Raw genomic sequence first — 23,581 nt, 5'->3', positions numbered from 1 at the left:
CGATGCAATCCCACACCACATACCATTTAAAAAAATATTTGTTAGATTCTTTTGGTATCTGACGACTGAAAAACCCTCACAACAATATTTTGGAGCGTTAGTTTTGATGGATAAAAAAACAGCAAGATGTGCTTTTGTGTCCACTGCAGCTTCTCTGGTGCAGATTGTTGCAGCCGGGTGACCTTGTGACACCTTGACTTCAGCACGATCGATGCCTTGGGGCTGTGCTATGGTAATGACTAGGGCAGATAGTGCCTTCACAAGTCTGACATGGTGGTCAATACAGTGATCTATTTGATCTACGCTGACATATTACATGTACAGTCAGCTTTAAAATCAGGGCTCATTCCCAAGAAGGAAGTAAAGGAGAGTAGGACGGACAACAAATCCGAATAAATGTCATTCAATCAGTTAGAAAATGAAACGCCAAAGACGAACTGAAATGCTAACAGTTAGCACATTGGCTAGCTAGCGTCAGGTAACAACAACAAAAAGACCAAATTAGCTAAAAAAAAATTAGCATGCTGACATTAGTGTTAGGGTTTAGTACCGAGTCCGGTACTTTTTTGGCACGGTCTGAATCCTGCCGGTCCCTGAGTCACGTTAAAGCCAACGGTGCCATGTTACGGCAACTAGGGTCGCGTGACGTCACGCCCGGTTGCTCTACGCACCTCGGCACTTGGGGATCACTCCAGCAGCACTGAGAGTGGACTCTGCCAAACTACCTCGAGCTACTCCAGCTAACTACCGCCACCTCTGGCAATTTTAAATGGCGACAAAACAATTAACAAAAAAAACAAAACACTCTGACGTAAGTAAAGTAAAGCTAGCTTGATGCTAATATATATTGGTTTTGCTATTGACATGCTACTGATTGACATTCGCAATTTTACATGGCGATTTCAACACCTCTAAATTTGTTATTGAAAACTACAACTAAGATGCACGCTACAATCAAACAGCTGGTAAGCACAACGCTTACAGTGTTAACACTTTTTAGGGTGCAACATAAGACTAGATTCAGCTAAGACTGACCCGACTAGACAACACACCATAAACCAGAGCCGTGTTTAGAGAGAGTACAGTTGACTCGGCTTCAAAGTTGGTAGCAAAAATGGCGCCCTGTAGTCACTCTTGACCAATCAGAGGGAGTACTGCCAGAGGATCGCCTAAATGATTAATAAAGGCCCCTCACGTGACTACAGGGCGCCATGTTTGCTACCAACGTTAAAAACAATGCTCTCTCCATAAACCATACACTACTGCCATCTAACGTCTTGGACTTGCAACTTAATGTCATGTCTGCAAATGAGATTCAGAAATGAGATAATGAAACAAGATAAAACAACTATCATAATTAGCACATTTATAATTGTTGTAATAGAATTTTACTATCAAAAACAATTAATGGTTCATCACACTCTTAATTACTGAACATTGGTACAGATGAGTTCAAATGTGAACGGTACCCATTCTGCATGACATTTTTCTTTACATTGTAACGTGATTACTGCCACAATGACCAGTAATACGTTACAAACTTAACACGTTGCCATAGTTACGTCTGCCACATAGGGAAGGAGGTCACTGAACATGATTCAAAGGTGTGACCTGGCAACCAAACGTGCTCCCCTTGTGTTTTCAGTGGTCCAAAGCGCTACGATTGGACGGGTGACGGCTGGGTTTACAGTCATGATGGCGTCAGCCTGCACCAGCTTCTGTCTCGGGAGTTTTCGTCCATTTTCAAAAGGAGCATGGCTCAGACGCCAAAGAAGGTGATTTAACATCAACTATGGTAAACAATTAAGAGTGGAAAGTATTTATTTATTCATTTATTTATTGGGGACGGCGTGGCGCAGTTGGGAGAGTGGCCATGCCAGCAACCTGAGGGTTCCTGGTTCAATACCCACCTTCTACAATCCTTGTCACGTCCATTGTGTCCTTGAGCAAGACACTTCACCCTTGCTCCTGATGGATCGTGGTTAGTGCCTTGCATGGCAGCTCCCGCCATCAGTGTGTGAATGGGTGAATGTGGAAATAGTGTCAAAGCGCTTTGAGTACCTTAAAGACAGAAAAGCGCTATACTAGTATAACCCATAACCCATTATAAGGGTGGGGCTTCTCGATTGTTATTTTAACTATATTTAATTTATGAATATAATTTTATCATTAAACAAAATAAAACAACTAGACAGCAGTTATCATATTTAGCAAATTTTTTGAATGTTGCAATAAGAAATTAGATTGTATTATCAAAAACAATTATTTATTAACACACACAATTCATTGATTGATCAATGATTATAATCAAACATATATGGCTGATTTAGTGTGACAAAAATAGAAGTGCTAATAACAAATATTACATTAGCTTATATTATTGTTTACATTTAGAGCAGCCAATTCGGTGAGAACCTCATCATGCTGCATTCCAGTTAAACCGTTTGACTAGGAACTCGTAAATCCCGACAAATGGAACGCACCATGAGAGTCACATTTGTTGTTATCTGGCTAGCAAGCTAACTGTTAGCATTTCACCTCGGGATACCAGCTCCCCAGTTTACGGGTTTTTTGGGATACGAGCCGTGTCTCAGTGAATTATGTTTTAGGTTGCGAGTAAAATGTCATGTTATGATCCTCCCCACCACTAGTTGGCGTAGTAAATGTCACTTGTCAGATCCCAACAAAACATCCCGCTTTAGTTGCTAGCATTTGCTTATAACTAGAGATGGACATAACCTTGTTTTTCCAAGGATGGGAAGGCTGACAGTGAGTGTGAAGGACAGTGCTGAGAAGAAGTGGATGATAGTCATTGAATTAAAGCAAGAAATCATCAGAAACACAACAGAGGGTGGAGCTAGCTAACTTGGTGAAGCAGTTTGCTTGTCGGCACCATACTGAAACAGAATGAGTCGATACCGCCAGCCAAGGACTTTAAAAATAATAACCACAAATGTGTCCATGAAAATATGGAGAAGCTGCTGATGATGTGTTTGACGGAAAAGGAGTGCTGAGAAGAAGTGGATGGTATTCCCTAAATTAAAGAAAGGAATCATCAGAAACATGTAACAGTTGGTGGACTGTCAGGATGCTAGTTCAAGTATGGCCGACAGAACGGGTTGCTGGAGAGGTGCCAGCGGCTTGGCACTGCCATGGAGCCCTTGAGCCAATGCCCAAATGCCGACGGCATCTGTGACATCTGCACATGAGTGCACATCTGGGATGGTGTGAAGGATCGTGTAGACTGAATAGAAATACAGGAATAAACACAAGAATGTCCTGACGAGGGACGAATAAAGAGAACATTCTAGCATCAGCGTGGCCGAAATCCAAATGTCAAGGACATGTTTGGTCCTTTCTAAAGGGGAAAAGTGGTTTTCAAAATCGGAAGAGATCAATCAAACTGTTGAAATGTAGGAATAAGAGGAACTGATCAGACCGTCTGTAGTCTTGGAGGTGAAGAATCTGGAATTCCTTCATTTGTTTTTCTATTTGATTCTTTAAACTAAAACTAAAAAACAAATGTTTCCTTGGTTTTTTGTTTGGGTCACCCCTGTGTGGCTCAGACATACTTCCTGTTCCTGTCTACAGCGCTACGCCTTCTGGGTAATGTAGTACATAAACTGCCTAGTTTTTATATATTTATTCAACATTTATCCGTCCAGAAAATTAAAAACTGATTTTTATTTGCACTGCTAAGCCTAGCAAAGAGACAGCATTTACATGTTAGAGATGTTAAAGTGTGATGATAATCTGTCATTTACCAACAAAAAGAATAGATCGCTCTCAACAGTTCACATATGCTCTTAAAGTGCGGGAACATAAATGAATGTTTACGATGGACAAACAATGTTAAAGTGTAAAAAGTGTTTAAAGTGTAAAAAGTGTTTTAGTGTAAGACAACGTAGTATAATAACAATAATTGTGATGATAATAATAACAATAATTGTGTGAATGCTCTAAAGCATTCACACATATTTATTCTTCTTCTCCAGATTTTGGCACGCTCTACCTTACACATTTTTCACCCGATTCAAACCGTTTCAGCTTCAAACTGTTCAGCCTATTTGGGAATCGCAAGATTTCCCTTAACAAATTCAAAAAATTCCCAGATTTCCCAGGATTCTAGGTTTTCCGGGATATTTTTCCCATTCAAAATGAATTGGCCATTTTTCAAACTTTCACCATTTCCACAGTTTTCAACTTATTCAAACCATTCCACCTTCAACACATTCCACCATTCTGGAAATTCAAAATATCATTTTTCCAAGTTCCAAAAAATTCCAGGATTTTCCAGAATTCCTGCTTTTCCAAAGCCCATTTGCACCCTTTTTTCTGGCGACTACCCTTCCACATTTTCCAACGCATTTTAACCGTTCCACCGTCAAAACATTCCTCTTAATCAGGACAAAACACAAAGTTGTTTTTTGAAGTGGAAAAATTCCCGGTTTTCCCGAAATTGCGTAATACTATTTCTCAATTCAACATGTTACTACAAACCCCGTTTCCATATGAGTTGGGAAATTGTGTTAAATGTAAATATAAACGGAATACAATGATTTGCAAATCCTTTTCAACCCATATTCAATTGAATGCACTACAAAGACAAGATATTTGATGTTCAAACTCATAAACTTTATTTTTTTTTTGCAAATAATTAACTTAGAATTTCATGGCTGCAACACGTGCCAAAGTAGTTGGGAAAGGGCATGTTCACCACTGTGTTACATGGCCTTTCCTTTTAACAACACTCAGTAAACGTTTGGGAACTGAGGAGACACATTTTTTAAGCTTCTAGGGTGGAATTCTTAAGCTTAAGTTGTTCAACAGTCCGGGGGTCTCCGATGTGGTATTTTAGGCTTCATAATGCGCCACACATTTTCAATGGGAGACAGGTCTGGACTACAGGCAGGCCAGTCTAGTACCCGCACTCTTTTACTATGAAGCCACGTTGATGTAACACGTGGCTTGACATTGTCTTGCTGAAATAAGCAGGGGCGTCCATGGTAACATTCCTTGGATGGCAACATATGTTGCTCCAAAACCTGTATGTACCTTTCAGCATTAATGGCGCCTTCACAGATGTGTAAGTTACCCATGTTTTGGGCACTAATACACCCCCATACCATCACAGATGCTGGCTTTTCAACTTTGCGCCTATAACAATTCGGATGGTTCTTTTCCTCTTTGGTCCGGAGGACACGACGTCCACAGTTTCCAAAAACAATTTGAAATGTGGACTCGTCAGACCACAGAACACTTTTACACTTTGTATCAGTCCATCTTAGATGAGCTCAGGCCCAGCAAAGCCGACGGCGTTTCTGGGTGTTGTTGATAAACGGTTTTCGCCTTGCATAGGAGAGTTTTAACTTGCACTTACAGATGTAGCGACCAACTGTAGTTGCTGACAGTGGGTTTCTGAAGCGTTCCTGAGCCCATGTGGTGATATCCTTTACACACTGATGTCGCTTGTTGATGCAGTACAGCCTGAGGGATCCAAGGTGACGGGCTTAGCTGCTTACGTGCAGTGATTTCTCCAGATTCTCTGAACCCTTTGATATTACGGACCGTAGATGGTGAAATCCCTAAATTCCTTGGAATAGCTGGTTGAGAAAGGTTTTTCTTAAACTGTTCAACAATTTGCTCACACATTTGTTGACAAAGTGGTGACCCTCGCCCCATCCTTGTTTGTGAATGACTGAGCATTTCATGGAATCTACTTTTATACCCAATCATGGCACCCACCTGTTCCCAATTTGCCTGTTCACCTGTGAGATGTTCCAAATAAGTGTTTGATGAGCATTCCACAAATTTATCAGTATTTATTGCCACCTTTCCCAACTTCTTTGTCACGTGTTGCTGGCATCAAATTCTAAAGTTAATGATTATTTGCACAAAAAAAAAAGTTTATCAGTTTGAACATCAAATATGTTGTCTTTGTAGCATATTCAACTGAATATGGGTTGAAAAGGATTTGCAAATCATTGTAATCTGCTTATATTTACATCTAACACAATTTCCCAACTCATATGGAAACGGGGTTTGTACTTCAACATTTCTCGACTGATTTGAAAAATTTCAAAACCAACCATTTCAACTCACTCAGACCATTCAAGTTTTTTACCATTAAAAAAAATTCCTCTTTTCCTGAAATGCCCAAATTTTTCTGGAACTCCCATTGAAATCGATGAGACATTCTTCAAACTTCCACAATTCCCACATTTTTCAACCCATTCAAACCGTTCCACCCTCAACACATTCAACTCATCCTGGACATTCAAACTACCATTTTTCCACGTTCAACACATTTCCAGGAATTCCTGGGTTTTTTTAACTTTATTTCAAACCTTTTTTGTTTGACGATTCCTTTCATCCCATTTCAACTGTTCCACTGTCAAAACATTTTTCTTAGTCAGGAACTAGAAACATTCTCGGTTTTCCCGAAATTCCAGAAATTCCATAATACAATTTCTCAATTACAAAACTGTTAATACTTCAACATTTCTTGACTGATTTAAACAATTCTAACACCAACCAATTCAGCTCATTTAGGACATTAATGCTCCTAATCATTTTCAAAGAAATCCCTTTTTTCCCAAAATTTCCAGGAAGTTCCCATTGAAATGAATGAAACATTTTTCCAAGTTGCACAATTCCCACATTTGTCAACCTATTCAAACCATTCCAACATCAACACATTGCACTCATCCTGGACATTCAAACTAACACTTTCCCAAGTTCCAAACCAAATTACGGTTTTCCTGGAAATTCAAACTCTTCAACATTCAAACCATTCCAACGTTTAAACCATGTCAGCGTTTAAACCATTTCTACATTCATCCTACATGCCATTAGCATTTCAGTTCAGCGTCAGCTCTTCAACATTCAAACCATTCCAACATTCAAACTATTCTTACATTCATACTACATTCTGTCAGCATTTCAGTTCAACTTCAGCATTGGAGCATTCACACGCAATTCCTTCAGGAATTGCCTCTTCTGGTTACTACTATTAGTTGTAATGAATTAAAACATGATAGGAATAAAAAAAAGGGCTCTAAGTTTGAGCTTTTACTGACATCCAGGGTCTACTTTTAAGTCTGTGTGCTATAAAATGAGTAAAACATCAATACAGTATTTGTCTACAATATTTGTTGAAATGCTTTTTAAAAGGTAAAGTTTACAGGGAACACCCACAAACATTGATAACACATTTGTGAAATCACAATTTGATTCAATGTTATTGAAATAAAAATGGGCCTCAAAACATCGCAACTTTCTGAAAAAGCTGGCGCGAATTCGGCCATTTTGGGATGCAACTATCAGGAAAACAATCATGCCTAATGTCTTCTTCTACAATTATAAACACTTCCTATGGTCTTAAAACACTTTGTACGCTGTGAAACTTACATAATTTTACCCCAAAAACTACAGTGTGTACTCAGATATTCATGTACTTCCAAATCCTGCGGTACATGAACCCTGTATTCATGTCCTGCCTGAAGGTTTCATCTTACAAAAAATGTTGACCAAATGATGTGTTCCAAAAACTAGGGCAGTTGTATCGTCAAAAGAATGGAATAAGCGTTAAAACATGTTTCAGAAAGTGGAATATAGATCATCGGAACACTCATAATCGTAAAATAAATCATTGTAGTTCCTCTTCCAGTCCATCATTCAATTCCAGCAGAGGAAAGTGCTGAGCAAGCCAAAGTTGAAGCACACACACACACACACGCACACACACACACGCACATTCCCTAATAAAAGAGAAGTTTGTATGCGTCCTTGCATGGCTCAAGAGCACAGCAGCAGGGCGGTTCACTGTACCTTGTCCTCGGTCCAGCAGAAACAGATGTTACTGGAGGTGCTGAGGATGTCCGTAATGAAGGAGGACATGCCCAGACGCATGATGACGGCCAGCACACACCAGCAGCGTGATGACTGAACACAGACGAGATGGAGAAGGATGTGAGAGATGCTCACAGAAGACTGGAGGAGGCAGAGCAAGGTGGAGAGATAGAAACACGGGGAGGAGGATGCTGCTGCATACTAGACTTTGGTGTGTGTGTGTGTGTGTGTGTGTGTGTGTGTGTGTGTGTGTGTGTGTGTGTGTGTGTGTGTGTGTGTGTGTGTGTGTGTGTGTGTGTGTGTGTGAGTGTGTGAGCGATGTGATCCCTCTTGCACGAAATGTCAACGCTAGTAAGTATAAACAGTTAAAAATTTGATTTAAAGAAACACACGCTTAGATTAATTAGCAATTAGTTTGTATAGTGAAGCAAATTGTTCCACAACAATGTAATCGTTAATAATTGGTTCCAGCCTCAACAAGAGTCCATGCTTTACTAAAAATATGCACACTTTGTAGACATTATCATGTATGTACAGCATATATGTATGTGTATATGTTTTATGTGCACACACACGCACAGTATATGTATGTGTGTATTTATGAGTGTATATTAGGGTTGTACGGTATACCGGTACTAGTATAGTATAGCGGTACTAATGAATCAAAAACTGTACTATATTATGTTTAAAAAGTACTGGGTGCCCATTTTCTTTTCTTTTTTCTTTAAGTGGGCATGACGCCGCATCGACACACCGTGACATTGATGGTTTTACGAGCAGAAGAGCATGTTCGGCAGCACACACACTCAGAGTACTTACAAGCAGACACAGTGTGTAGACAGAAAAGGGAGAATGGACGCATTTTGGCCTAAAAACTAAAGATAAAGGTGAAGTTATAACACTGAAACGCCCTCAGCAAGAGGTGCTTTAAGACCGTGCTAGCTAGCTAGCAGCTAACATCCATCCGCCGTCGGCAGTGTTTTAGCTACTTCTAAATCACTAATCCCTGTCTAAATGGCGACAAATAAAGTACGTTTCTTACAAGTGTCATTATCACTGGAGGATGAGGACTAGCTAAACATTTTTCACTACACATTGCAGGAGGATACAATAGCTCACCGCAAACAGCAAGCTAGCACTCCTCAATGTAAAGAAATGCAATGTGTGGATTTACACCTGACATCCACTGTAGTGATACCAAGTACAAATTTGTGGTAACATCCAAAACTAATGTAAAGCATCCAAACAACTAAATATTAGGTGATTATTACATTCTAACAGAAGTGTAGATAGAACAGAAAATAACCAGATTTGATTGATTGATTGAAACTTTTATTAGTAGATTGTACAGTACAGATTCTGTACAATTCACCACTAAATGGTAACACCCGAATAAGTTTGTCAACTTGTTTAAGTTGGGGTCCACGTTAATCAATTCATGGTAACAGTAAATGAACAAGTGGATTAATAATACATTTTTACAGTTTGTCCCTCATAATGTTGACAAAATAATAGAATGATAAATGACACAATATGTTACTGCATATGTCAGCAGCTAAATTAGGAGCCTTTGTTTGTTTATTTACTACTAAAAGACAAGTTGTCTTGTATGTTCACTATTTTATTTAAGGACAACATTGCAATAAGAAACATGTTTCACGTACCCTAAGATTTTTTTGTTAAAATACAGCCAATAATTAAATTTTTTTGTGGTCCCCTTTATTTAGAAAAGTACCGAAAAGTATCGAAATACATTTTGGTACCGGTACCAAAATATTGGTATCGGGACAACCCTAGTGTATCTACCGTATATATATATATATATATATATATATATATATATATATATATATATATATATATATATATATATATATATATATATATATAGATATGTACATACATACATATATACATATATATACATACATACATATATATATACATATATATACATACATACATATATATATACATATATATACATACATACATATATATATATACATATATATACATACATACATATATATATATACATATATATACATACATACATACATACATACATATATATATATATATATATATATACACATACATATATATATATATATATATATATATATATATATATATATATATATATATATATATAATATATATAGATAGATAGATAGATAGATAGATAGATAGATAGATACAGTATATATATACTGTATATATACACATATATAATGTATGTGTATATAATATATATATATATATATATATATATATATATATATATATATATATATATATATATATATATATATATATATATATATATATATATATATATATATATATATATATATATATATGAACGTATGAAACAAACACAAGCAGGGGTAATGAATCAAAACAACAATGTCAAGCTTAACTGTCAACGCACACACACACTAAAGTCACTTTGGTACTCTCAAAAACATTAACAACCATGTTGCTTAAAAAAAAAAAAAAAGGGTAAAATCTTCTATACTTTGCTGTTGGCAAATGTTTGTGGCATGCAATCGACAAGAAGAGACATGAGGGGACAGGGAGGAGGGGCAGTGTGTTACCGCTCAGAAGGAGAGTCCTCTTCTTCCGGAGTTCCCTCTCATGTCCAAGTCCACAGCGATTCCCTCCTTCTTTCCAGGTTGTTTTTGGGGGCTTTTTTTAAACCATATTGATTAAGCAAAATAGACAAAACTTGGTGAATGGCGAGAAAAGAAAGACACGCTGAAGCCTTGAGAAGTGGCGAGCGTAAACAGGACGTGACGCAGAGGGCCCGAGCCCGCTACGTCACGCGGCCATTTTGGAGAGGCCGACCTCTCCAAAATGGCCGCATCCCGTGTGTAGTGTACTGCACAGGAAGTGATGTTATTAAAATGGCAGAGACATAAGGCTTCTACGGGCACACAAAAGGAATGAATGAATTGTACGCGCACACAGGCATATTCAGCGTTGGGACTAACGCGTTACAAAGTAACGTTACTGTAACGGCGTTAGTTTCGGCGGTAACTAGTAGTCTAACGCGTTATTTTTTATATTCAGTAACTCAGTTACCGTTACTACATGATGCGTTACTGCCTTATTTTACGTTATATTTTATGTAGTATCGGCTAAAACAAGATCTGAGTGTGTTTTATTGGAGAGTTGCAGTGTCGTCCTTCTGATTCTTCCTGTGTCACAACAGGGACAAGAGAAGAGGCGCTGTGTGTGTGTGTCTGGGTGTGGGTGTGGGGAGGGGAGGGGAGGGGGGGGCCTGTCTGTGTTTACTAACAAGACATCATGGTGGAGCTGAAGCTGAGTTTCTTAACATGAAGATATTCTCGACTGACCATGCGTCCTCTTTTCCCCGGACACATCTTCTTTGCGGGGCTGTCCGGGCGGAGTTTCTTAAATGCCTCAAATGTCCGGCATTTTGAGTTAGGGTTGCGTGTATTTTCAATGTACAAACCCCGTTTCCATACGAGTTGGGAAATTGTGTTAGATGTAAATATAAACGTAATACAATGATTTGCAAATCATTTTCAACCCATATTCAGTTGAATATGCTACAAAGACAACATATTTTATGTTCAAACTGATAAACTTTTTTTTTTTTTGCAAACAATCATTTACTTTAGAATTTGATGCCAGCAACACGTGACAAAGAAGTTGGGAAAGGTGGCAATAAATACTGATAAAGTTGAGGAATGCTCATCAAACACTTATTTGGAACATCCCACAGGTGAACAGGCAAATTGGGAACAGGTGGGTGCCATGATTGGGTATAAAAGTAGATTCCATGAAATGCTCAGTCATTCACAAACAAGGATGGGGCGAGGGTCACCACTTTGTCAACAAATGCGTGAGCAAATTGTTGAACAGTTTAAGAAAAACCTTTCTCAACCAGCTATTGCAAGGAATTTAGGGATTTCACCATCTACGGTCCATAATATCATCAAAGGGTTCAGAGAATCTGGAGAAATCACTGCACGTAAGCAGCTAAGCCCATCACCTTGGATCCCTCAGGCTACATCTGTAAGTGCAAGTTAAAATTCTCCTATGCAAGGCGAAAACCGTTCATCAACAACACCCAGAACGCCGTCGGCTTCGCTGGGCCTGAGCTCATCTAAGATGGACTGATACAAAGTGGAAAAGTGTTCTGTGGTCTGACGCGTCCACATTTCAAATTGTTTTTGGAAACTGTGGACTCGTGTCCTCCGGACCAAAGAGGAAAAGAACCATCTGGATTGTTATAGGCGCAAAGTTGAAAAGCCAGCATCTGTGATGGTATGAGGGTGTATTAGTGCCAAAGACATGGGTAACTTACACATCTGTGAAGGCGCCATTAATGTTAAAAGGTACATACAGGTTTTGGAGCAACATATGTTGCCATCCAAGCAATGTTACCATGGACGCCCCTGCTTATTTCAGCAAGACAATGCCAAGCCACGTGTTACATCAACGTGGCTTCATAGTAAAAGAGTGCGGGTACTAGACTGGCCTGCCTGTAGTCCAGACCTGTCTCCCATTGAAAATGTGTGGCGCATTATGAAGCCTAAAATACCACAACTTAAGCTGTACATCAAGCAAGAATGGGAAAGAATTCCACCTGAGAAGCTTAAAAAATGTGTCTCCTCAGTTCCCAAACGTTTACTGAGTATCGTTAAAAGGAAAGGCCATGTAACACAGTGGTGACCATGCCTTTTTCCAACTACTTTGGCACATGTTGCAGCGATGAAATTCTAAGTTAATTATTATTTGCAAAAAAAAATAACGTTTATGAGTTTGAACACCAAATATCTTGTCTTTGTAGTGCATTCAATTGAATATGGGTTGAAAAGGATTTGCAAATCATTGTATTCCGTTTATATTTACATCTAACACAATTTCCCAACTCATATGGAAACGGGGTTTGTACATTCAGGGTTAAGAAGGAGTTAAAAACAAAACAAATTGTGCGCATGCAGCAGCATTCGTGAGGGAGGGGCAGAGACAGAAAGAGAGAGACAGCGAGGGAGTGGATTGATTGATTGAGACTTTTATTAGTAGATTGCACAGTACAGTACATATTCCGTACAATTGACCACTAAATGGTAACACCCGAATAAGTTTTTCAACTTGTTTAACCCTTGTGTGGTGTTCGGGTCTGTGGGACCCGTTTTCAATTTTTATTAAAAGAAAAATGATACAATTAATTAATTTTTCAAACTGAGACTCACTGGCTTTGGCTCATTTTCTGTGAAGAACATATATCAGAATACATATTTAATGAACAAACACCATACACCCCCCCTACACATTTATATTACATATAAGATGTCCGGGGTCCACTAGACCAGGGGCTAATAGAAGTGTGGAAATGTATGTTCTGTGTACCACACACACACACACACACACACACACACACACACACACACACACACACACACACACACACACACACACACACACACACACACACACAGCAGGCCTAGACAGGAGGAGGACAGAGTGTAGGTACACAGAACATCAGAGGATCAAATGTGCGACAAAATGAGCGCAGACAGTGTTGACAAACAATGTTGCAACCTTGTGTGGGAACCGCAGGTGCAGAAACACAAAAGAAGAATCCCTGTGGGATGCAGAAACTGGCAGAGAAATTTCAATGCAACGTTCGTGTTGTTTTTACTCAGCCAGTGTTTGTGGGTCTTAGACTTACTTACTTTTTATTGTCGTTCAAATTTGAACTTTACAGTACAGATAGGAACAAAATTTTGTTGCATTAGCTGGTTGACAGTGCAGGATAAAAAAGCAATAAGGTGCAGATATAAATAAATAGATTACTGTAAAGATAAATATATTGCACTTTTGCATATGCATCTACGTTTATGGATGTATGTTATATTGTCTTTATATTCCAGCGAGTTCATCTATTTTTGGAGGGAATTGAGGGGATTATTATGATGTGTTCAAGAGTCTTACGGCCTGAGGGAAGAAGCTGTTACAGAACCTCCAGGTTCTGCGGACCTCTTTCTAGAGTCCAGCAGTGAAAACAGTCCTTGGTGGGGTGGGAGGAGTCTCTGCAGATTTTCTGAGCCCTGGTCAGGCAGCAGCTTTTTGCAATCTCCTGGATAGGAGGAAGAGGAGTCCTGATGATCTTTTCCGCCGTCCTCACCACTCTCTGGAGAGACTTCCAGTCTGAGGCACTGCAGGCTCCAGTCCAGACAGAGATGCTGTTGGTCAGTAGGCTCTTTATAGTGCCTCTGTAGAATGTGGTGAGAATGGGGGGAGGGAGCTGTGCTCTTTTCATCCCACGCAAAAAGTGCATGCGTTGCTGAGCTCTTTTCACAACAGCTCCGGTGTGTAGGGACCAGGTCATATTGTCAGTTATCTGCACCCCCAGGAACTTGGTGCTGCTTACCATCTCCACCGCTGTGCCGTTGCTGAAGAGTGGAGCGTGGCTGGACTGGTGCTTCCTGAAGTCGACAATGATCTCCTTGGTCTTGTCGACGTTCAGGACCAGGTTGTTGATTCTGCACCAGTCAACCAGATGTTTCACCTCCTCCCTGTAGTCCATGTCGTTGTTGTCACGGATGAGGCCCATTACTGTCGTGTCGTCCGCATACTTCACAATGTGGTCAGTAGTGGACCTGGCGCAGCAGTCATGGGTCATCAACGTGAACAGCAGCGGACTCAGGACGCAGCCCCGGGGGGAGCTGGTGCTCAGGGAGATTGCACTGGAGGTGTCGTTGCCCACTCTCACAGACTTGGGGTCTGTCTGTGAGGAAGTCAAGCAGCCAGTTGCATAGGGGGGTACTGAATCCAAGGGGGGCCAGTTTGCTCACCAAGTGCTGCGGGATGATGGTGTTGAATGCCGAGTTGAAGTCCAGAAACAACATCCGCACGTGTGTGTGTCCTTTCCTTCCAGATGTGCTAAGCTCAGGTGGAGTGCAGAGGAGATGGCGTCCTCTGTTGAGCGGTTAGGGCGATAAGCAAACTGGTATGGGTCAAATGTGGGGGGAAGTCTGGAGACAATGTATTCCTTTACCAGCCTCTCAAAGCACTTCCTTACAGATGTTTTTTGGGATAAGTCAGTATTTTAACATAAAAGTGTTTGATTGTGAGGCATTAAAAGCCACAAAATGCAACGGGTCCATCAGACCCACGAACACTGGCTGAGTAACAACAATATGAACACCACACAAGGGTTAAGTCGCGGTCCACGTTAATCAATTTCTTTCAAACTGTCATTGCTCAAAACATATTGAATCAAAATCAATGTTATTATGAATTATTGACCTATCCAAGGTTCCGATTACTTCTCATCAAATATTCCACTTTGAAAAATATTTTTGGTGGAAGATTTTGCATATTTTGTGTGTTTGCCATTAAAAACATAGTTTTGTTTGACAAAAAACTGCGGAAAACAAACAAACAAAAAAACAACATAAAAAAAACTATAACATTTTGAAATGAGGGATAGATCTGAAGTTGATGTAGACTCCAGAGATTTAAGCGTTAAAAATAAAATGTATGTATGCCCTGGCACACCATTATCATCATTTCATGACCGAAGCAAAACAATTTTTACACTTTTATACTGAAATAAATACACCTACAACTTATTAAATAAAAACATAGAAAAAACTACCAGCAGCGGTAAAGTTTAGATCCATGAAGGAAAGAAGAAAGTGAATGAATGTTTATAACTGAATATATTTACATGTATACAAAGTTGTTTTATTTTTTTTAATGAATTAACGTTTGACAACCTTTTTCCAAAACACAATATAGAATGTGAGATATAACAGGATAATGCATACGTTTATCTTTTTTTTTTTTTTCAAAACACTTACAAAAAAGCGGGACCACAAAAATGTACTGTAGGACCTGATTTTTATGACTTGATGGGGTCCCTGGGACCCCATTTGGAAAATTCCTAGCGCTGATCAACAGATTGTATTATTTTCCAGTGCAATAACAGTACTGAAATGAAGGATAAAAGGGCATTATGGGAGCTTTAAAAAAAAAAAAGTAACTAAATAGTTACTTTTCACAGTAACGCATTACTTTTTGGTGTAAGTAACTGAGTTAGTAACTGAGTTAATTTTGAAATAAAGTAACTGGTAACTATAACTAGATATTGGTTTTCAGTAACTAACCCAACACTGGGCATATTAGGCCTGATCTAAACGTTCGTACAACAAAAAGTTTGCAAAAAGAGGGTTTTGTAAATAAAGGTTCTACTGTATCATATTTTCAAGAATCGATTTTTAAAAATGTTTTTAGGCCATTGCTGTGCGTATACATCAAAAGTCAGCAGCTTTTGCAAGCTGTTGTAAAAAAAGGTTTATTACAATTTATATACCAAATACAGTAGTGCCTAAACTCATGACTATTTCTAAATACAAGCGGTTTTAAGTTGCGAGCATCATTTGATTTACGAGTCTCCATGATACTAGTCAGCGTAGCAAATGTTGCGGTGGAGCCTGTAAGATGCCACTAAAAAACATCCTTTCTTACTTGCCAGCATTAGCTTGTAGCTGAAGATGTTCATAACTTTGTTTTTAAACTATTACCAAACATTAGCATTGGTACAGATTCCACAGCCTGCATGTCTGTCGCTCCCAACCGATCATGTCCACTCTTCTACACCACTGTACTGATTGTGGGTCATCAGCAAGCATTATTGTACTTTAATATTATTACTTCATCTTTTCAGTTGACTTGAATTGGTCACGGGTCCTGACAGGACAGTCACTTGGTCCGATGTGGACTGCGGTGGCCATTTGGCGATGGCTGCTTTAGAGCAGCGTTTCTTAACCATTGACTGCGTGGGTTCCCTCCGGGTACTCCGGCTTCGTGTTGGCCCTGCGATGAGGTGGCGACTTGGTCAGGGTGTACCCCGCCTTCCGCCCGATTGTAGCTGAGATAGGCTCCAGCGCCCCCCGCGACACCGACGGGAATAAGCGGTAGAAAATGGATGGATGGATGGATGTTGGGCCGCGAGCGCCCCCTGGAGGGCTGACAAAAAATATGTTTCCCAGCTGTGGGCCGTATGGGCCGCAGTGGTACTCAGTAGTAATACACTTTTCCACCAGGTGTGGCAGTAATGACACTCTCAGACAAACAGAAGAAGTCTGGAGCCAGCCAACAAAGTCATAGAGAAGTTTCTAAAGTGCAAAAATGATGACTAAAATGATGAAACTGTGTTTTTATTGACAGTTTAGTTATAAAACATATTCATAATTAATAGAGTTTATTTATTTAACTATTTATTATAATATTTTATATTATTATTATTATCCATCCATCCATTTTCTACCGCTTGTCCCTTTACAGGGTCGCAGGGGGTATTATTATACTTTTTATTAATATTTATATTATTTATTTATTTTATATTATTTACTGTGGAGCCCATCAACATCCAGTGCCAGGTGGTGGCAGTAGTGGGGCAGTACAAGTACCTGGGAGTCTACTTGAACAGCAGACTGGACTGGAAGGACAAATGCAAAGCTGTATACAAGAAGGTCATGAGCAGACTCTTTTTCCTGAGGAAGCTTAGGTCCTTTAATGTGTGCAGCAAACTGTTGGAGATCTTTTTTTAGTATGTTGTGGCCAGTGCCCTGTACTTTGCAGTGGTCTGTTGGGGGAGCAGCACCAGCAAAAGGGACTTCAACCGAATTTGACCAACTGATCCGGAAAGCCGGCCAAACTATTAGCACGCAGTTGGAGGCGTTTGTCTCAGTGAGGGACAGGAGGACACTGGACAAACTGCTCGCAATCATGGACGATCCTGCCCCCCCACTCCAGACAATTGAGGGACAGCGGAGCTCCAACAGGCTCCTTCAGCTTGGTTCCCACAGTGTTCCAATCAAGAACTCTTTCATTGCACACTCCATCCAGCTGTATAATCATTCGCCATACAGCAAGAGATGATCTGTCTATTACCTGACTGATTTTATGTTAGCTAATTCTCTTTGTTTATAATGTATATTTTCTGCTGGATCTACTCTCTATTTTATGCTGCCCTTTTTTTGCTGCAGCTGTTACATACACTGTAATATTGTACATGGTAATTGGGATTTGTTATATATTGTATATATTATATAAAAATATAATATACTATAATAATATATCAGTATATATTACATACTGTATATATAATATGCAAATATTACATATGTTATATTTTATATTGGTACTATGGTACATTTATAGTCTACTGTAAAGAAGCGGGGCCGGCGGACCGACGGCGCCCGCTCCAAGATGGCGGCGAGGAGGCGTGGACGGCGAGCAAGCGGCGAAACGGTGCGCGCCAAGAGCGACGCCGCAATTGTGACCAAGTGCGAGCATACTTGCCAACCCTCCCGAATTTTCCGGGAGACTCCCGAAATTCAGCGCCTCTCTCGAAAACCTCCCGGGACAAATATTCTCCCGAAAATCTGCCGATTTTCAGCCGGAGCTGGAGGCCACGCCCCCTCCAGCTCCATGCGGACCTGAGTGAGGACAGACTTTTTTCACGTCCGCTTTCCCACGATATAAACAGCGTGCCTGCCCAATCACGTTATTCCATACGAGGCGTCCGGCATACCGCCAATGAGCATGGGCAGATGGAGAAGATCTTCTCGGCGTCCGTGTTGGCGCACATGTTGCCAAAGCCGACGCTGGTCAGGCTGCTGTGAAGTAGAGGGCGGCGATGTACGAGCTGCGCACCGACGGGCCGCCAACCGTGTTGTTGACGTAGGGCATCTCCAGGCGTTTGCCCAGCTCATGGAGCCATCCTTGGGGAAGAGACGGGAGGACAACAGGGCGACAAGAACTAAATCATTCAGACTAGAGATACATTGTATTATGTTTATCTTACCTAAAAATAAATATATTTATTAATTTAAAAAAATAAAAATAAAAACAAAATACATTTTTACTATATTTTGCTAAAAACATCAAAATTAATTGTATTTTTATTTGTATTTTTTCTGACTCCTTATAACATCCAGGCATATAATTATACATTAAAATAAACATTTGAAATAATTAATTTTAAATGATCATAATAATTCATTTAAAATGACCATATTTAATTATTAAAATAATTGCTTGTTTATCAACAACTTTAGCATTTTATTCATTACATTTTGAAGCTCTCAGAAGCCAAGTTATGTTATATTCCTTAAGATTTATTTATGCAAGTTTGAAGTATCAATTATCTAAACACAGTTTTGTTTGTATATTTTCAGGATATATATATATATATATATATATATATATATATATATATATATATATATATATATATATATATATATATATATATATATATATATATATATATATATATATATATATATATATATATATATGATTGTAAGATACATCCTCAGATGCACAGGGACACATCCTCAGTGATGTGCCTGAGATCACCGGGGGTTTCGGGTCTTTCAACAACATACCCCCTCCCTCAGGTGACCCAGCCAGGGTTGATCAGACCCCAGCTTGTGTTCCAGTAGCATTGGCCCACAGTTCGCTCCTCCTGATCCAAAGCCATCTAGAGGCTCTCTCTGCTGCCTCCATGGTGGTCTTGATGGCCTTCCTTTTCCCATCACCTGTGATGCCAAGTAGTGTGAACACCTTGCACAGTGAGCGGCCAACAAAGCCTCTACACACCACTTCAATGGGCTCACAGCATGCCTTCCAGCCTCCTCTGCGGCATTGCTCGACTAGCTCCTGGTACTTTGACCGCTTCCGCTCGTTTGCCTCCTCTATGCGATCCTCCCAAGGAACTGTCAGCTCTATCAGTAGCACCTGCCGTGAAGATACTGATGTATCTTGAGGCAAGATGTCTTGAGGCAAGATGTCTGGCCTCAACGAAGTTGTTGTGACGTAGTCTGGAAACTTGAGCTGCTTGCCCAAGTCTACTCGAAGATCCCAGTCCAATGCTGAGGTGAGGCTGTGACTGTGGCTGCTCTCCAGCCCTGACAAAGGCAATTCTCCTCTTGCCAAGTTGTTGCTTGCTGCTGTTGTTTTTGGCCACGGCTTTAGCTATGGCTTCAGCAACGGTCTTCAGTACTTGGTCGTGCCGCCAGCGGTAGCGGCCCTCCCCCAGAGCTTTAGAGCAGCTGCTTAGGATGTGCTCCAGCGAGCCTTTCCTGGAGCACAGCACACATGCTGGAGAGTCATTCATGCCCCAGAGATGGAGATTGGCTGGGCTGGGTAGGACATCGTAGACAAGCTTGAACCATGAACTTAAAGGCCTACTGAAACCCACTACTACCGACCACGCAGTCTGATAGTTTATATATCAATGATGAAATCTTAACATTGCAGCACATGCCAATACGGCCGGGTTAACTTATAAAGTGCAATTTTTAATTTCCCGCTAAACTTCCGGTTGAAAACGTCTTTGGATGATGACGTATGCGCGTGACGTAACCAGTGAAACAGAAGTATCGGTACCCCATTGAATACAATACAAAATAGCTCTGTTTTCATCTCATAATTCCACAGTATTCTGGACATCTGTGTTGGTGAATCTTTTGCAATTTGTTTAATGAACAATGAAGACTGCAAAGAAGAAAGTTGTAGGTGGGATCGGTGTATTAGCGGCGGACAGCAACACAACCAGGAAGCAGACGCGCTAGCCGACGCTAGCCACCGACCGCACGGATGATCGTGGTGAAGTCCTTAATCCTTCCGTCGATCGCTGGAACGCAGGTGAGCACGGGTGTTGATGAGCAGATAAGGGCTGGCTGGCGTAGGTGGAGCGCTAATGTTTTTATCATAGCTATGTGAGGTCCCGTTACTAAGTTAGCTTCAATAGCGTCGTTGGCAACAGCATTGTTAACCTTCGCCAGGCTGGAAAGCATTAACCGTGTATTTACATGTTCCTGGTTTAATAGTATTGTTGATCTTCTGTCTATCCTTCCAGTCAGGGATTTATTTATTTTGTTTCTATATGCAGTTAAGCACGATGCTATCACAGACGCGCTAGCCGCCGAACTCACCTTAACTTCCTCCGTCTCCGGGCCGCCAACCGCATCTGTGATCAGGTGAAGTCCTTCGTCGCACCGTCGATCGCTGGAACGCAGGTGAGCACGGGTGTTGATGAGCAGATGAGGGCTGGCTGGCGTAGGTGGAGAGCTAATGTTTTTAGCATAGCTCTGTGAGGTCCCGTTGCTAAGTTAGCTTCAATGGCGTCGTTAGCAACAGCATTGTTAACCTTCGACAGGCTGGAAAGCATTAACCGTGTAGTTACCTGTCCATGGTTTAATAGTATTGTTGATTTTCTATTTATCCTTCCTGTCAGGGGTTTATTTCTTTTGTTTCTATATGCAGTTAAGCACAATGCTATCACATTAGTTCGTAGCTAAAGTGCTTCACCGATGTATTGTCGTGGAGATAAAAGTCACTGTGAATGTCCATTTCGCGTTTGCGACTCTCATTTTCAAGAGGATATAGTATACGAGGTGGTTTAAAATACAAATCTGTGATCCACAATAGAAAAAGGAGAGAGTGTGGAATCCAATGAGCCAGCTTGTACCTAAGTTACGGTCAGAGCGAAAAAAGATATGTCTTGCACTGCATTCTAGCCCGTCACTCTAACGTTCCTCATCCACGAATCTTTCATCCTCGCCCAAATTAATGGGGTAATCGTCACTTTCTCGGTCCGAATCGCTCTAGCTGCATTGAAAACAATAGGAAAATATGAGGAGGCGAACAACTGACTACGTCACGCTACTTCCGGTAGGGGCAAGGCTTTTTTTTATCAGAGACCAAAAGTTGCGAACTTTATCGTCGTTGTTCTATACTAAATCCTTTCAGCAAAAATATGGCAATATCGCGAAATGATCAAGTATGACACAAAATGGATCTGCTATCCCCGTTTAAATTTTAAAAAATCATTTCAGTAGGCCTTTAATGCGCTGGGGTTCAGCCAGCCTGATCTCAGACCAGGACACCCTCCTCTCCAGTGCACCCTCCCACCTTGTCCATGCTCCCTGCTGCTGCATACCCACCATCCTGCTGGTTCGTTCCTCCTCAACCTCTGCATGCACCTCCTTCAGGACTAGCTGGCGTTTGTCTTTACCACGTGCCTTCTCATAGTGAGGTTGGGGGAAGGCTCCCAGCCCAGCCTGTGCCACCGTGCCCACCAGGGCCCTATGTCTCAGCCAAGACTCAGCAACCACCAGGCTTTCCTGAGCCCTCCACTTCCTGCCAGTTCGCACCACGATGCCCTCTGATGCCACTTTAGAGTCCTTGGAGTCACGAAAGAGCAAAGCTTCTCGAGTGCGAGAGACCCTGAACTCCTCGTCCAGGCTACTGAAAGGGAGCTGGAGCTTGTTTGTCTTCCCATACAGTGCTGTGCTGCACAGGCTGCGTGGAAAGCCCATCCATCGGCGGAGGTAGCTGCTGATCTTCCTCTCTAGAGTCTCCACTGTTTACAGAGGAACCTCATACAACAACAGAGGCCAGAGTATCCGGAGTAAGACACCATGCTGGTAAATCCACACATTAAACCGGCCAGGTAAGCCAGACTTGTCTACAGCCGATAACCAAGTCTCCAGTTCCTTGATGGTGGTTTGGATTGCTGCAGTATCCCTGAGACTACAGTCGAAGACCTTGCCCAGGCTCTTGACCGGTTTCTCTGTGATAGATGGGATTGCTGTGCCATCCACGAAGAAGCGGAACTTGTCTGCCAGTTTTCCCTTCTTCAGAACCATCGACCTGGATTTAGTTGGTTTAAAGCTCATTCTTGCCCAGGAGATGAGCTTTTACAGGCCCTGGAGTATCCATCTTGCGCCGGGCACTGATGTAGTTGTGACAGTGAGATCGTCCATAAAGGCTCTGATGGGGGGCTGTCGAGTTCCAGACTTTGACAGAGGGCCTCTGCATTCCGTTTCAGCTGCCTTTACTACCGTGTTCATGGCTAGGGCAAAGAGGCAAACTGAGATTGTACACCCAGGTATAATGCCTTTTTCAAGCCTGTGCCAATCTGATGTTATGCTCCCGGAAGTGACCCTGAGCCTGAAGTTCCCGTAGTAATTCAGGATGAGGTCTTTGACCTTCTTGGGTACATGGTGTTGGTCCAGGGTAGTCTCCATGAGCTTGTGGGGTATGGAGCCGTACGCATTGGCAAGGTCAAGCCAAAGCACCCTCCCGCGCCTCCCTGATCAGCCGGGAAACTACACCGGTATGTTCCAGGCATCCTGACACACCTGGGATTCCACCTTTCTGGACAGAGGTGTCCATGTAGGCATTCTTGAGGAGGAAGTCAGTCAACCTTCTGGAAAGGATGCTGAAGAAGATCATTCCCTCAACGCTAAGGAGCGAGATGGTCCTTGGTGGAATTCTCTTCTTTAGGTATCCAAACACCCTCAGCCTGCCTCCACTGGTCTGCAACAGTTCCTCTGTGCCAAATCACTCGCAGGATCCTCCAAAGGATTCTAAGGAGTTCCGGGCATCGCTTGTACACCTTGTAGGGTACTCCACTGGGTCCTGGAGCTGAACTGGCTCTGGCTGCAGCAACAACCTCCTGGATTTCCTTCCAGGTGGGCTCGCTGGTGATGAAATTGACAGTGGGAGATGGTATGTCCAATAAGGCACTGAGGGGCCCTAACTCTTTCTCTTTTTCAGGGTTGCTCAGGTTGTTTTTCAAGAAGTTGTTAACTTCTTCTTTGGAGCAAACTAGATGCCCACTGCGCTTCTGCCCCAACAGCTGTTTGATAAATCCAAATGG

This window comes from Entelurus aequoreus, linkage group LG06 (genome assembly GCF_033978785.1).
Source record: "Entelurus aequoreus isolate RoL-2023_Sb linkage group LG06, RoL_Eaeq_v1.1, whole genome shotgun sequence".
NCBI lineage: Eukaryota > Metazoa > Chordata > Actinopteri > Syngnathiformes > Syngnathidae > Entelurus > Entelurus aequoreus.
This window is presented reverse-complemented; position numbering follows the sequence as displayed.